The sequence below is a fragment of the Lingula anatina genome, chromosome 5, assembly GCF_051362555.1.
Source record: "Lingula anatina isolate TDL-2025a chromosome 5, LinAna3.0, whole genome shotgun sequence".
NCBI classification, from domain to species: domain Eukaryota; kingdom Metazoa; phylum Brachiopoda; class Lingulata; order Lingulida; family Lingulidae; genus Lingula; species Lingula anatina.
Genome location: NC_141771.1, coordinates 20,596,551 through 20,610,416, shown reverse-complemented (window position 1 = coordinate 20,610,416; position 13,866 = coordinate 20,596,551). Strand labels below are relative to the sequence as shown.

Sequence of the window (13,866 nt, the reverse complement as noted above, 5' to 3'; positions counted from 1 at the left end):
CTCAACTAACGCAATCGGAAAATCGACCCCTTCTAAATTGGCTCTAGTCCCTTTAAAAGTACTTTAAAAATCATGGACTCCGTCGCTACTATCGCAATCAGTGGGTCTTAAGGGTCCCTTAAGGTCCGTCTCAACTAACGCAATCGGAAAATCGACCCCCTCCAAATTGGCTCTAGTCCCTTTAAAAGTACTTTAAAAATCATGGACTCCGTCGCAACTATCGCAATCGGTGGGTCTTAAGGGTCTCTTAAGGTCCGTCTCAACTAACGCAATCGGAAAATCGACCCCTTCTAAATTGGCTCTAGTCCCTTTAAAAGTACTTTAAAAATCATGGACTCCGTCGCTACTATCGCAATCAGTGGGTCTTAAGGGTCTCTTAAGGTCCGTCTCAACTAACGCAATCGGAAAATCGACCCCCTCCAAATTGGCTCTAGTCCCTTTAAAAGTACTTTAAAAATCATGGACTCCGTCGCAACTATCGCAATCGGTGGGTCTTAAGGGTCTCTTAAGGTCCGTCTCAACTAACGCAATCGGAAAATCGACCCCTTCTAAATTGGCTCTAGTCCCTTTAAAAGTACTTTAAAAATCATGGACTCCGTCGCAACTATTGCAATCGGTGGGTCTTAAGGGTCCCTTAAGGTCCGTCTCAACTAACGCAATCGGAAAGTCGACCCCCTCAAAATTGTCTCTATAGTCCCTTTAAAAGTACTTTAAAAATCATGGACTCCGTCGCAACTATCGCAATCGGTGGTTTTTAAGGGTCCCTTAAGATTCGTCTCAACTAACGCAATCGGAAAGTCGACCCCCTCCAAATTGGCTCTATTCCCTTTAAAAGAACTTTAAAAATCATGGACTCCGTCGCAACTATCGCAATCGGTGGGTGTCCGTCTCAACTATCGCAATCGGAAAGTCGACCCCCTCAAAATTGTCTCTATAGTCCCTTTAAAAGTACTTTTAAAATCATGGACTCCGTCGCAACTATCGCATTCGGTGGTTCTTAAGGGTCCCTTAAGGTCCGTCTCAACTAACGCAATCGGAAAGTCGACCCCCTCCAAATTGGCTCTAGTCCCCTTTAAAAGTACTTAAAAAATCATGGACTCCGTCGCAACTATCGCAATCGGTGGGTCTTAAGGGTCTCTTAAGGTCCGTCTCAACTAACGCAATCGGAAAATCGACCCCTTCTAAATTGGCTTTAGTCCCTTTAAAAGTACTTTAAATATCATGGACTTGGTCGCTACTATCGCAATCAGTGGGTCTTAAGGGTCTCTTAAGGTCCGTCTCAACTAACGCAATCGAAAAATCGACCCCTTCCAAATTGGCTCTAGTCCCTTTAAAAGTACTTTTAAAATCATGGAATCCGTCACAACTATCGCAATCGGTGGGTCTTAAGGGTCCATTAAGGTCCGTCTCAACTAACGCAATCGGAAAGTCGACCCCCTCCAAATTGGCTCTAGTCCCTTTAAAAGTACTTTAAAAATCATGGACTCCGTCGCAACTATTGCAATCGGTGGGTCTTAAGGGTCCCTTAAGGTCCGTCTCAACTAACGCAATCGGAAAGTCGACCCCCTCAAAATTGTCTCTTGTGCCTTTAAAAGTACTTTAAAAATCATGGACTCTGTCGCAACTATCGCAATCGGTCGGTCTTAAGGGTCCCTCTCAACTAACACAATTGGAAAGTCGACCCCTCCAAATTGGCTCTAGTCCCTTTAAAAGTACTTCAAAAATCATGGACTCCGTCGCAACTATCGCAATCGGTGGGTGTTCGTCTCAACTAACGAAATCGGAAAGTCAACCCCCTCCAAATTGGCTCTAGTCCCTTGAAAAGTACTTTGAAAATCATTGACGACGTTGTATCTATCGCAATTGGTGGGTCTAAAGGGTCCCTTAGGGTCTGTCTCAACTAACGCAATTGGAAAGTCGACCCCCTCCAAACTGGCTCTAGTCCCTTTAAAAGTACTTTACACATCATGGACGATGTCGCATCTATTGCAATTGGTGGGTCTAAAGGGTTCCTTAAGGTCCGTCTCACCTAATCTGTCCACAAGTAATACAATCTGTCTTTCTGTAATGTCAACATGATCATGGCAGTTTAAAGACAACACTTTGGTACCCCCAGTACTCATACTGGTGGTACAATAAAATATCAATTCAATATAAAATACAAAAATCATTATCAAAAATGATCACAGGTAGTGATGAATTCAATATATTTTGAATTAATGTGATTATTATAAATAAGAAGACATTTTCCGAAGCATAGCCCCTATTTTTGATAAAATAGTCTTTTTTCTTGTCTTGTTCAGCAGAGGATTCTTGAGTCAATTTAAAATTGTCACACATCTAAAGAATACAATGTTAAAGAGGCAGGTAGTTGTTAACTAAACAAGTCTTCGCAATGTCTTCTCAAAACTTTAAGGCACTTAAAGGGATAATAACTCTTCATATGAGATCTATATTTCACAATAAAAACATGGTAAACAACTCTTAGAAATATAATATATTCTGTTTTACCACAAAAAAAAAAGGCAGTTATAGCTATTATTCTGATATCTGAGCTTTTCATCAGACCACATGACCTCCGTAGATGATATATAATCTGTTATAATCTCTTAAGAGATTACAAAAAACCAAACTTTTTAGAAAAAAAAACAGGGACCAACTTTGATTCTAGAAATGGATTCGTTAACCATTGGTTAGTATAGGAAAATTGTTGTTTACTCCAGGAAAATTAATTTTTTGGCCAAAACAGTTATTATCCCTTTAATTATTGCCACTAGTGCAGCACCCATCATGGACACTCACATGTAGATCAAATATAAAGTAGCAAAACTTATATGGAAAAAATGAATGGCAAAGTCACTCAGTTAATATTGGGTAAAAAAAATTGTTTTATACTTGTTTTAAATAAATAAATAAACAAGATGGTGTTGATGGGTAGCCATCACATATAGCCCAACTTCCCCACTTATCAAAGATGAAAAGATTCAATTCAATTGATATAAGGAGGAGTTGACAGAAAATAGAAAGTAAAACAAATTTAGATTCCAACACCCCCCCAGGGGAAGCCCAACCCCCTGTTTGTTGTACTAAATTTCCGAAACACCCATGCACATCCCTGACAACAGCTTTACCAATTACCAAAGTTTCAACTTCCTATGTCTAATAATCTAGGAGGAGATAGCAGATATTACACTATGAAAAGATATTACACCTAAAATTCAACTTCCCAACTCAATTGATCTAGGAAGAGTTCACAGAAAATACAAAGTAAAAATAATTCAGATTCAGAAACCCCCCAGGGACAGCCCAAACCCGTAATGCACTAAAATTCCAAAATGCCTGTACCCATCCCAGTAGACAGATCTATGAATCACTAAAGTTTCAACTACTTAACTCTTATAGTCTGGGAGGAGATAGTGGAAGTTCCAATGTGAGAAGAATTTATAATCAACCGCCCCCCCAGGGGCAGTCCAACCCTATTCTGAAATGCCCATACACATCCTTGACGACAGATTTACCAACACCAACATTTCAACTTCCAAAGTCTTATGTTGTAGTAGATATAAAGAATAACAGTCATTAAAATTTAGAATTAACAAACCCTCTCCCCCCCCACCCCCGAGACAGTACAACCCCCAGGCATGATTAAATTCTGAAGCGCCAATGTCCATCCCTGCAAAAATTTCAACCAATCATCAAAAATTCAACTATTCAACTCAATTGATATAAGGGAGTTGACAGAAAATAAAAGGTAAAACAAATTTAGATTCAAACACCCCCCCCCTCCAAGGGCAGCCCAACCCCCTATTTGTTGTACTAAAATTCCGAAATGCCCATGCACATCCCTGACAACAGCTTTACTAATTACCAAAGTTTCAACTTCCTATGTCTAATAATCTAGGAGGAGATAGCAGATATTACACTATGAAAAGTATTTAGAATCAACCACACCCCCAGGGACAGTCCAACCCCTTTGTGCTAAAATTCCAAAAATGCCCCTACACATCCCTGACGACATCTTTACCATCACCAATGTTTAAACTTCCCATAAGTCCAACGATCTAGGAGATAGCTGAAATTACACTATAAAAATAATTTAAAATAAACCAAACCCCCCCCCCCAGGGGCACTCCAGCCCCCAGGTATGATAAAATTCTAGACCACAAATATGCACATCCCTGAAGATTTTTCAACCAATCACCTAAAATTCAACTTCCCAACTCAATTGATCTAGGAAGAGTTCACAGAAAATACAAAGTAAAAATAATTCAGATTCAGAAACCCCCCAGGGACAGCCCAAACCCCTAATGCACTAAAATTCCAAAATGACTATACCCATCCCAGTAGACAGATCTATGAATCACATAAGTTTCAACTACTTCACTCTTATAGTCTGGGAGGAGATAGTGGAAGTTCCAATGTGAGAAGAATTTATAATCAACCGCCCCCCCAGGGGCAGTCCAACCCTATTCTGAAATGCCCATACACATCCTTGACGACAGATTTACCAACACCAACATTTCAACTTCCAAAGTCTTATGTTGTAGTAGATATAAAGAATAACAGTCATTAAAATTTAGAATTAACAAACCCTCTCCCCCCCACCCCCAAGACAGTACAACCCCCAGGCATGATTAAATTCTGAAGCGCCAATGTCCATCCCTGCAAAAATTTCAACCAATCATCAAAAATTCAACTATTCAACTCAATTGATATAAGGGAGTTGACAGAAAATAAAAGGTAAAACAAATTTAGATTCAAACAACCCCCCTCCAAGGGCAGCCCAACCCCCTATTTGTTGTACTAAAATTCCGAAATGCCCATGCACATCCCTGACAACAGCTTTACTAATTACCAAAGTTTCAACTTCCTATGTCTAATAATCTAGGAGGAGATAGCAGATATTACACTATGAAAAGTATTTAGAATCAGTCACACCCCCTGGGACAGTCCAACCCCTTTGTACTAAAATTCCTAAATGCCCATACACATCCCTGACAACAGCTTTACCATCACCAATGTTTAAACTTCCCATAAGTCCAACGGTCTGGGAGATTGCAGAAATTACACTATGAAAATAATTTAAAATAAACCAACCCCCCAGGGGCACTCCAGCCCCCAGGCATGATAATATTCTGGACCACCAATATGCACATCCCTGAAGATTTTTCAACCAATTACCAAAAATTCAACTTCCCAACTCAATTGATCTAGGAAGAGTTCACAGAAAATACAAAGTAAAAATAATTCAGATTCAGAAACCCCCCAGGGACAGCCCAAACCCCTAATGCACTAAAATTCCAAAATGCCTGTACTTATCAAGGAGACAGCGGAAAGTACAATGTGAAAAATATTCAGGATCTAGCGCCCTCTCTCCCCCCAGAGACAGCCCAGCCCCTGTTGCACTAAAGGATGAGTGCTGATAACCATTGGCAAAGTGCCCTGCTTCAAAATTTTTTAATGATTTGCTATTATAAAGTTTATGCATATATTTGTTGCATGGAAAAATATTATTTGGTTTGAGGCATCGTAACTTAGTATTTTTAATGAGTTATATGTGTGTGTGTGTGTGTGGGGGGGGGGGGGGGGGTAGCCAGATTTACCTGTTGTATGCAGTCTAATGAATCAGAACAACTTGTTTCAGCATTTATGTTACATAAACGATTTTTTCTAATGAAACTTGTCTTGTGATGTAAAAAAAGAGTTATATGTTAAATAATTGTGGTGTGGCACAAGTAAATGGGAAAGTAATTATTGTTTTTTTAATCCTAGAGAAGAGAGGGAGGGGTGGCATATTACGGTATTTTCTCACAGAAGCCATCACTGATTTCACTTAACTGTATAAAAGTCTTGCTACTAGAAAAACTTCAGGGTATTTATTAATTTTATATAACTTTTCTTACAGACCAGCATTTGTTGGTCTAAATAATTGTATTTTTAACCAATACACATTTCTAAGGAATAGTAAAAAATGCTAAAAGCAAAAGGCTGTTACAGTAACAAGAAAAAAATCATGTGTAAAAGCACTCTAAACAGCTTTTTGGAATGTTTCCATAAACCATAAAATAAACAAGGTATAAACTGTACCAAAATAATGATAAGGTATAACTAAAAAGTAAATGAAAATATAGTACGCATAATAACAGTTATGGCCAATAATCTGTCTGACAATGAAATAAAATCACCTAAAAAGTACTTCATATATGATTATGTAATGATAAAGACCTTGTATAGAATGCAATGCAAGAGTTATTTTTACAAAATGAGTATAAAAATGTATAATGAAACAATAGATAATTAATCAGATGTGCTGTCCGAAACACTTTTTGTCTCGCTAATACTGTCACCACTTGATATTGGTAAATGTGAGGCATCCAAACAGCCTTCTCCACAACATAATTTTCAATTGTATCCCTGCCTCATGTCAAACCCCATATACCACAGGACTGAAGTGATATGTGCACAACTTCCAACTGTCTTGGAACCAGCTTTACACTGTCAGTACCCGCCACTGATGGGTCTAGTTTTGTTATGGGAGGTCTGAATCCATAATGTGTACCGGTGGCTAGATGTGTGTCTTAATTAACTATTTTGGCTCTGATTAAATCAGGTGCATCCTTGCATACACTGATTTCAAACTGGCCATCTATCAGATGCTCATCAGTATATTGGCTAGCATGCTTTATCTGGTAAACTTCTGGTAATTATTATAGGCTGGTGGTCTCTTGTATGTACTGATTTCCTTGACAAATAAAGCCATTCATAGCATTTTGGTGAAAAAAAAAAAGAAGAAAAAAAAAAAAACTCTGCAAAGCTATTATCAATAGTGCTGGTGTGGAAGATTAGGTCATAAGTAACAAAACTAGGGTGTGTGTGATGGAGCCTTTTATTTTACTTTTTATGCAAAATAGACATGAAAGGGGACATTTACACAACGATTTTGGTTGTACAAAATGTACTTTCATGCCTATTAGAGGGGGTTGGGTCAAGCCACCCTTATGTGTAGTGGTCTATTACAGCATGGGTCTCTATATAAAGTAGGAGCCACCACAATGTACCACAATGTACATCTGCTATTATGATAATTAATATAACTTTGAATATCTGATGCACATTTTACATTTAATCTTTCTTAATCATAAGAAATAAGAATGAAAGTAAGATATACTTACTGTATTTGGACTCTATTTCCTATCCATATTTCCTTTTTTTTTTTTTTTTTTTTTTTGATGATAGCATGCATTACATGAAAATGACTTTTCTTATTTTTTTGGTTGTAATTGAAAATATTTTACTGACTCTAACCCCTATTTTCCTTTCAAAGACCTACATTTTATTTTGGGTTGTTTTTTTGAACAAAAGTTTCACTGTATCTTCCTAACCATCCTATGTTAGCATGTAGCAGCTACCTCATAGCAGGAATAAAAATGGCCGCCTGCTAGCATATGGACCGAAGATGTCCCTATCTATAGTTTGAGTACATACCGAGCCCAACCCTCAGACAAGCTGATTTTCACATATATCTCACCTTATATTCATGTCTTTTCAACCGTGAATAATAAGCTTGTCTGAGGCAGGGGCTTATATAAAAAATGAACATCTTTTATCCTCAAGTCACTGTAAGATTCTTCTTTCTTAATTAGCACTACATGTACAAATAAAGCAATCAAAATATTGATCACAAACAATGATTGGCCACATATTGCCTTACTTTTTTACATGGGCACCTTCTGTACCCAATTACAAAATTTCACAGTTGTCATCTTACTGTAAATAAAGATATGTAGCATTGCAATTCAGACCCCCCCCCCCCTAAAACACACATTTTCATGAATATTTGACAAGGTCATTTTGACATGAATTTTTTATTATTCAAATTCAATAAAAAAAAATTTTTTTAAGTGGATCATAAAAGTGTAAGACCCAAACTTTAATTTGGCATCAGTTTTTTTCCATTCATTCACAATTTATTTTTCATGTACAAAGGTGGGCACTTTTACCCCCTTATTCGCACTCATCCTTTCTGCAATGCCTATGTACATCCCTTACAACAGCTTTACCCATCACCAAACTTTCAACTTCCTAACTCTTAAGGTCTAGGGGGAGATAGGACAAATCATGTGATAAGAATTCAGAATCAACCACCCCCAGGTGCAGTCCAACCCCCTGTTGCACTAAAACTCAGAAATAGCCCCACACACTCCTGAAATGTCTTCCAATCACCAAAGTTTCAACTTCCTATGTCTAATGATCTAGGAGGAGATAGAGGAAGTTACAATGAGAAAAGAATTCAGAAACAACCACCCCTAGGGACAGCCCAACTATATTGAGTGATGACATTGTCAATTTGTTAATCATATGTTGTCAGTTGCAATCTAAACCCATCACTTCAAGAAAAAAGGTGAAACATTTTGCAAGATATGACAGCTCACATTTTCTTTCAGTTGTAAATGACAGCTTATTGACAATGGATGGGGCAAAACAAAGGTATGTTCAGAACATAATTTTGCCTTACAAAAGACCAAACTAATGGGAAAAAATCAATTTGTTTCAGAGAGACTGAGTGTCAGAAGTTGGAATGTACAAGGAGAGCCGAGTCATGTGGAAATTTAATCATCCACCCCCAGGGGCAACCTCAACCCTAGATATACTAAAATTCCAAAAGGCTTATTTCTTATTCTGATAAAAGGTTGATCAATTTCCAAAATTCCAATTCTGTAATTTTAATAGTCTAAGAAAAGGTAGTATATTACAATGCAAAAAAACTTAAAATCAACCATCCCTAGGAGCAGCCCCACCCCCAGGAATACTAAATTCCTGTTCAATTCAACTAGCCAAAATCTGATCATGCTTTGATTTGATCCATTACAATACAAATCATATGAATCCATTACCGTATGGTTAAAAACCTTTTTTTAATTCACTTCATTGTCAATAAACAACCATTTACTTTTGAAAGATGCCAATATACAATACAATACAATACAATACAATAAATATAATGATGGGCCATCATATCCCGCAAAATTTTCCACGTGTTATTTTAGAGAGTTCTTCAAACATGTGAGTGTACATTGCAATCAATAGCATTCAAAACCAATATATTAGTTTCTTTGCAAAACACCTAGTTAGCCAGTAAATTTTGAGTGACTTACAGTTAAGATAAATCAATATTATATTTTATGTGAAACTGTGGCACAATTCTGTAATAAAAAAAAATTAAGTCAGTTTTGTCTCAAAGCTTAGTTTACAAAGATCTGGCCAAGTTGTGTTACACAAAGAATCTAAAGCTGATCAACAATTAACTAATATATATATTGGCACAAAAATGTATGCATTGGCACTCCTTAAAAATCCATATTAAAATATGTACTGGTGCAAAGAAAAACATTCAAGCGTTCTTGCATTCCATGATTGGGCTCGATTTGCTGAATGAACTAATAGTTAACTACACCTAGATTGTTCATGTGATAGTACATATAAAAATATTAATATAACTTTTATATGGGAGTGCCAAAGTATAAATTTTCTTGCTAATATTTATAATGCTGTATAGTACTTACTTTCTGTGTCTGTGCCTTTACTTGTACCAGTATGGTCAGTACAGAATTTTAGAAGTGTTGATATGCCTATGGTGAGATTGTTGTTCATCATCCACAAATCCTTAGGAAGCCTAATAATGCAGAAATTGTAAAATGGTGAATTTTCATTAGTATGTGTAATTTAGGATTTCTCTTTCTTCAAGAAAATGTTTCACACCAAAATAAAATGTCTTTCAAAATAAGTACACCTCATGTCATGCAAATAACCAGTAGCACAACGAAAAACAAGGCAGCAAAGCTGTCAAATGTACAGACAAAAACCAGAAAATAAAAACGCAGGAAATAGGATACTGTCAATTTTGATGCACTAATGTATTATGCTTACTGTAACTGCATAGCCAACGTCAAATTCTAATTCTGCATAACAGTGGATTAGGATGAAAGTAAAATGTATAACAAGCATTAGACTGAGTTCCCATACCTAGATCAATCTAACAGGATCAAATCCAACTCCAAGGGGTTTCTCACTAAATTGCTTTCAGCTTAAGCGGCTTAGGATTCTGGCATGCCAGTTTCAGTAGGCGTGACAAACAGCTAAGCCACTTACATTGATTGCAATTTAGCGAGAATTCCCTTGGAGATAGATCGATCCACAGTTAGTGTGATAGGGTCTGGAAATAGTTCCTAAGGCTTCAGGCTGATAAGAGTTAAACTTTGGAAATGCCAGAACGAGATAAAGTGAAAATTTCACCAAAAAAAAAAAAAAGGTTAAACTCAATAATATATATATATATATTAATAGAGCTGTTTTTCTTATTTGGGCTGTATGTCAATCCTAAGAATCATTCTTGTAAATTAAAAAAATACAGAAAATGTTACAAAGTAACAGTACAGGGCTCCTGGTGGATGGGAGTGATAAGTCACATCTTGAAAATGCCAGTTTGAAAAATTAAAAATTAAAGAAAAAATTACAAAAATATTCCACTAAAGCTGCCATTCAGTCTAGCTGAATAACCATGATATGTATCATCCAACTTAAGTTTAACAGTGTAAACAACTCACAGAAATATAATATATTTTGTTTTACTACAAAAAGGGCAGTCATAGCTATTATTCTGATATCTGAACTTGTCATCATACCATGTGACCTCCATAGATGGCTATACTTTGTAATAATTTCTTAAGAGATTTATAATTTTTTAAAGAAATTTTCCTAGTTGATCATTTATAAATGATCAACTAGGAAAATTGTTGACATAGGAAAAATATCAATAGAACAATTTTAAATGTCCAATTTGCTCCATTCACAGATTCTGAACATAGTGAATGATTGAATCTGACAAACTGCAATGATGAGTTCCTTTCCATTTTTGATACTTTATTACACAATGCAGGATAACAGGTTTACCGTCATTTTTATATAATCAACTAACAATATTATTAAGAAGCAGAAAATGTCAAAACAACACTTTTACATATCTAATTAGTTCCATAATGAGACTGTTAACATGCCTAAGAATTAAATCTGAAGAAAAAACACTTATATACAAAAAGGCTAATAACTTCATCAAAACTTAACTGATCAAGCTTATTTTCAAACTTGATCTGTATACTAGTCAAATTAATCACTGCTGTGAGTTGATTGGTTTTCCTTAAAATGTGTTATCAGTGTTGCACATATGCTGAATAAGGGAAAAAGACAGCATAACTGTTGTAAAAATAGTCCAATCAAGCCAATTTTCGAACTTGACCTGCATATTATGAATATTCATCAGTTTCAATCCAAAAGGAAAAACATTTTTACACTTATCTTGTTATCCGTGTTATAAAAATGCTGAAAAATTTGAAAAAAAAAAAAAAACAAAAAAAAAAAATCATAACTTCCCTAAAAATGGCCGGATCATGCTGAATTTCGAATTTGACCTGCATATTATGAATATTCATCAGTTCTGTAAGTTTCAAGCCAAAAGGTAAAAGGGTTCTTCACTTATCGTGTTATCTGTATTGCATATATGTTGAAAAAAGGGAAAAAACATCATAACTTCCCTAAAAAAGACCCGATCATGCTGATTTTCGAACTTGACCTGCGTATTATGAATATTCATCAGTTTTGTAAGTTTCAAGCCAAAAAGTAAAATGGTTTTCCACTTATCGTGTTATCGGTGCTGCATTTGTGCTGAAAAAAGTAAAAAAACAGCATAACTTCCCTACAAAAGACCCAATCATGCTGATTTTCGAACCTGACCTGCGTATTATAAATATTCATCAATTCTGTAAGTTTAAAGCTGAAATGAAAAACAGTTTTCCACTTATCGTGTTATTGGTAAAAGTGCACAGCGACGACGGCAACGGCGACAACGGCGACGACAGACGCAGGTGATGGCTATATGTACAGACACATCTGTGTCTGTACATAAAAAACAGCATAACTTTTGTAAAAAAAAAAGTCCAATCAAGCCAATTTTCAAACTTGACCAGTGTATTATGAATGTTCATCAGTTCTGTAAGTTTCAAGCCAAAAGGTAAAATGGTTTTCCACTTATCATGTTATCAGTGCTGCATAAATGCTGAATAAAGTGAAAAAACAACATAACTTTTGTAAAAATAGTCCAATCAAGCCAATTTTCGAACTTGACCTGTGTATTATGAAAATTCATCAATTTTGTAAGTTTCAAGCCAATAGGTAAAACGGTTTTCCACTTATCGTGTTATCGGTGCTACATAAATGCTGAAAAAAGTGAAAAAACAGCATAACTTCCCTAAAAATGGCCTGATCATGCTGATTTTCGAACTTGACCTGCGTATTATGAATATTCATCAGTTCTGTAAGTTTCAAGCCAAAAGAAAAAACAGTTTTCCACTTATCATGTTATCAGTAAAAGTGCATGGCGACGATGACGGCGACGACAGACGCAGGTGATGGCTATATGTACAGACACATCTAAAAAAAAATTAAATCATAAATCCTCAACATTATCCTTTTGTCATAATAACATCTTTCAAAGTTGTGTTTTCAACTTGAAATGATTGTTTTGGTGCCTCTTTTGAAAATAATTCTTGGCAATGCTTTATTTTACTCAGCAGTTATCAGTTTGAGAAATTTATCCTATGATGCTACAAACTCATATTTGGGAACATTTTTAATGCAGTGGTTTACGTGTGCTACCATTGCTTTGGTAAATATTGGCAGTTCAGTACCAGGAGTGCCCACAGTGACATGATTCTGATAAGTAGATAAAAAATATGCAGTGGGAAGTGCACTCTATTGGCAACTATAGGTAATAAACTCATTAAATTTATCACAAGATCATTTGCCTTATCTTTTAGATAAGTTACATAAATTAATTCTTTGTAAACTGTTTCTTGTCAGTAAAGAATATAATTTTTGTGTGTGTGTTATCCGGTGTTTGTGATGTATTGTGTCAGTAAAAAATTACAACAGTAAAACTTGATAATTTGACAATGACATACATAAAAAAATTAATACAGTAAAGCCACTGTTATTTATAAACCTTATCTTTGCTTACCGACTTAATATATAATTAAATGATTCTAATAATTTTAACTACTTAATTGTGACTTCAAGTATTAAAAAAAAACAAATATCATAAAATTAATAAATAACCAAATAAATACATAAACCATATACTGGTAATATTAAAAATATGCTGCCACCATATATTAAGGTGCTTTTCTGTAATGAAACAATTAAAAGGTGAAAGGTGGCATTATTATTTGAAAATATATGGAGTATCAAAATAAAATCTTTTATGGTTTATTCAATAAAAGAGAGAGGTTATTATCCGCCAGATTCGTCTTATAAATGTTTGAAAGTTGAATTACAGAACGAATGAATTCTGTAATCTAGCTAAATAAACATAATATCTCTTACCTCTGATGTCGTAGAAATGCCACTATTGTGTAAGACTACAGTACTAGTATCGCCGGATTTCTGTCTTTCTCCTGCGACTCACTACTGTCTCTCTTTGTTTCATACAGCCTCTCTTTGTTTCATATTTCCCGCTCACGCTCGGCAATCGGCAATCCTCGGCCGACTCCGCAAGCTCCATACTAATGTCTATGGGAGTATATGGGGACATTACGACATTCGGTTTGAAGGCTTTAACCACTTTTGATAGTTTCTTTTGCAATTTTATTAATTAATGTGGTAGTCTAAGGTTGTTCTAGGTGGATTTCAAGTTTATGCACCCGGTTTAAAAATAATTTAGCGATTTTACGACAATCATTTACTATCCAATCAAGGTGACAGCCGAGCGTGTTCCCGCTCGTGTTCCCGCTAGTGTGTCGCTCGTGTCCCAGATCA

At 35.8% G+C, this 13,866-nt stretch overlaps 1 long non-coding RNA gene across 1 annotated transcript; it reads right to left on the bottom strand.

The window, feature by feature from the left end:
• Window positions 1–1,065: 1,065 nt before the first annotated feature.
• LOC147761859 (uncharacterized) lies at window positions 1,066–13,615 on the bottom strand. Its single transcript, XR_015334423.1, has 3 exons — window positions 13,435–13,615; window positions 9,564–9,673; window positions 1,066–2,062 (listed from the first exon to the last, which is right to left on the bottom strand). It is a non-coding gene; the product is annotated as an uncharacterized LOC147761859 (long non-coding RNA).
• Between the last annotated feature and the right edge of the window lie 251 nt (window positions 13,616–13,866).